General features: G+C 33.5%; 1 pseudogene; it reads left to right on the forward strand.

Annotated features, from left to right (window-relative positions):
* The first annotated feature begins 1,914 nt into the window (after nucleotides 1-1,914).
* LOC125422268 (photosystem II protein D1-like) lies at nucleotides 1,915-2,987 on the forward strand (annotated as a pseudogene).
* The last annotated feature ends 859 nt before the right edge of the window (nucleotides 2,988-3,846 follow it).

Raw genomic sequence — 3,846 nt, forward strand, 5'->3', positions numbered from 1 at the left:
GTAAAAACAAATTAGGAAACTAAAAATGCTAGCCTTTTTGATCAAGTTGACTTTGATTAATCTTTGACCTCTTTGAGCTCTAAATCAGCTTCTAGATGCTTTGTAGGATGCCAAATAAACTGAATATGAAGGCCCACACGTTGCCCATGCTTGGAAAAATAAGAAAAGGCTAATACAGTAAAATACAGTAAAGCCAGCAAGCAATACAGCAAATTCGGCCAAATTGTTGAAGCTGTCTGTACAAGCCCTTTTTGATTGCATTTGAGGCTGCTTTAACTTGATTCCATGACCTCTTAGGCATATGTATTGAACCCATAGAGCATTGGAACCATTTTTCATGCTTCTCGGACTCCAAAAATGTACCAAAACCGTCACTCTGGTCCGTATCGGCTTCCACCACTTGGATGGTTAGAATAGGCTTTGTATCTTCAAGTATGGACATGCTCTGTTGAGATTAATTACCCCCTGTATAAATACTCCCAGGTTTTGCTTAAATCTCTTAATTTGAGCTATTGTGATTGGCCTAGTCTTCATCTGTGTCGAGTCAGCACCCCAACGGGTTATCAGTGGAGCGGGCTCGGGCGGAATCACATCAAGAAGTCTTTTTCTAATGATTTTCCGGTGGTTTTATGTTAGATATCAAGGAATATCGATTTTGGTTTCAAAAGATACGCCTTTTCTAATGAATAAATGGAAATATTTACTTGTTCTTTTATGGCAATGTCATTTTTATGTGTGGGCCCAACCAAGAAGGATCTGTATAAACCAATTAGCTAACCATTCTTTCGACTTTTTAGGCTATCATCTTTTAGTGGTACAAAGTCATATGCTAGAAAATTCATTTATAATGGATAATGCTGTAAAGAAGCTTGATACATTAGTTCTAATTAGCCCAATGATTGGATCATTGGCTAAAATGAAATTTTGTAATGCATTAGGACATCCTTTTAGTAAGTGGGCCTGGGCCAATTAGTCAAATTTTGAGATTATCGACCAATTTGCTCGTATATGTAGACATCTTTCTCATTATTTCAGTGGATCCTAACAGAAAAAAAAAAAGAAAAAGATTGTATCGAATAAAATATATACTTCGACTTTCTTGTCTTAAAACTTTGGCTCATAAACACAAAAGTATTGTACGGGTTTTTTTGAAAATATTAAGTTTGGAATTATTGGAAGAGTTCTTTACATAAGAAGAAAGGGTTCTTTCTTTGATTTTTCCAAGAACTTTTTCGACTTTTTGAAGGTTATATAGAGGGCGAATTTGGTATTTGGATGTTGTTTGCATCAATGATTTAGTCAAACATGAATGATTGGCTATTCAACCATGGAAATGGAAATTATCCTTAAATGTTGAAGAGATAACAGAAAATTTATTTATTCATCTATTATGAAACGTTCATCCAATAAGAGTGAGGGTTGATCAACTGAATATTCAAACTTAGAGGCTTATCTAGGGAAGGAGTTGGATTTTAGATGCATACATAAGGAAAGCCGTATGCATTTTTCGTGCAATGAAAAATGCAAGAACGGTTTGGGGAGAGATTTTTATCTAGTTTTTATTTTCTAATTCTATGAAGTAAATTATCTACTCCATCCGACTAGTTGCTGGTTCGAGTGCCAAGCAACCCATTCTAATTATTCTATCGAAATCATATGTATCTAAATTGAGTTTGAATTTCAATCCAAATTTTGTAACTTATTTAATTTTTATTCAATTTATTTATTTTGTTTATTCAAAAAAAAAAAGGATTAATCTAGATAGATAAAAACCTTGATATGTCTATGGATGTTGAATATTGGTTGACATGGGTATATAAGTCATGTTATACTATTGAATAACAAGCCCTCGATTATCTATTTATAGAATATTCATGTGCTTGGGAATCCCTAATGATTAATAATTAAATAAACCAAGATTTTACCATGACTGTAATTTTAAAGGGACGTGAAATTGAAAGCCTATGGGGTTGTTTATGTAACTGGATAACCAACACTGAAAACCATCTTTACATTGGATGTTTTGGTGTTTTGATGATCCCTACTTTATTGACCGCAACTTCTATATTTATTATCACTTTCATTGCTGCCCCTCAAGTAGATATTGATGGTATTCGTGAACCTATTTCTGGATCTCTACTTTATGGAAACAATATTATTTCAGGTGCCATTATTCCTACTTCTGCGGTGATAGGTTTACACTTTTACCCAATATACGAAGCGGCTTCCGTTGATGAATGGTTATACAATGGTGGTCCTTATAAGCTAATTGTTCTAGACTTTTTACTTGGTGTAGCTTGTTATATGGGTCATGAGTGGGAACTAAGTTTCCATCTGGGTATGCGCCCTTGGATTATTGTTGCATATTCAGCTCGTGTTGCAGCTGCTGCTGCTATTTTCTTGATCTATCCAATTGGTCAAGGAAGCTTTTCTGACGGTATGGCCCTAGGAATCTCTGGTACTTTCAACTTCATGGTTGTATTCCAAGCTGAGCACAACATCCTTGTGCACGCATTTCACATGTTAGGCGTAGCAAGTGTATTCGGCGGCTCCCTATTTAGTCTTATGCATGGTTCCTTAGTACTTCTAGTTTGATCAAGGAAACCACAGAAATTGAATATGATAATGAAGGTTATGGATTCGATCAAGAGGAAGAAACCTATAATATCATAGCTGCTTACGGTTATTTTGAATGATTAATCTTCCAATATGCTAGTTTCAACAACTCTCATTCTTTACACTTCTTCCTAGCTACTTGGCCTATAGCAAGTATTTGGTTCATTGTTTTAGGTATTAGCACTAAGGATTTTAACTTAAATGGTTTCAATTTCAACCAATCTATAGTTGATAGTCAAGGTCATGTAATTAATACCTAGGCTGATATTATCAACCGTGCTAACTTGGGTATGGAATTTATGCATGAACGTAATTCTCATAACTTCCTTCTCGATCTAGATGCGGTTGAAGTTCCGTCTATGAATGGATAATACTTTGGTATTAGTGTATACTGAGTTATTGAACATAAAGGAGCAATAATCAATTTCTTGTTCTAGTAAGAAGTTTGGTATTGCTCCTTTGGGAGTTTTTTTTTACTTAAATTTTTTTCTTTACTTTATCTTTACTTCAACATACCCATACCGTCATTATGTAGAAATTTTTCTTTTCGATATCCTCTTTTCAATTTTTTTTATTTTACATCTAAATTTAAAGGTTTCAATTCCATTTTTTCTTCTTTTAGCTTGAAGAATGAAAAAAGAATGATAAATGGTGTAAATTTACCTATTTGCTTATAATTTGTAAGTTTGTAATTGTAATCGGGGCAGATGTAGCCAAGTGGATTGATACAAAAAAACTTGAATTACAAAGAACAACAGCCAACAACTTTTCTATATTTTTGTTCTCTTTGATTCTTGTTCATATTTGAATTTCTTTTTCTAGAATTTTATTCTTGAACTCATAATATATTACCATCTGGTCCAGTTCTTCAAAATTCCAAAGTTTTCTCATTAATTTGCTTTATTTGTCTAGAAAAACCGAAAATAGGTATTTTCATTCTGTTCGGTATTTGTTTATTTTTGCTTACTGTTTTGTTGATAAGTTTAATTAAAACATACTAGTGATCTGATTGCTGTTTTTTGGGTGTTTTTAATTAGAACTTTGAGATAATTCACTAAGTGGGAAAAGGCAAGAGTGTATGAGATTAAAAGAGGGTAAAAACCGAAACTAGTGTGCAAACACGAGTGTCGAGACCTTGTTTGAGTGAAACACGTGAGGGAGTGAATATTGTGAGGATTTATTTTATTTTTGCAGTATTTTACTAACATGGCAGATTCTAGAATAAGAAGA

This window comes from Ziziphus jujuba, chromosome 2, assembly GCF_031755915.1.
Source record: "Ziziphus jujuba cultivar Dongzao chromosome 2, ASM3175591v1".
NCBI classification, from domain to species: Eukaryota; Viridiplantae; Streptophyta; class Magnoliopsida; order Rosales; family Rhamnaceae; genus Ziziphus; species Ziziphus jujuba.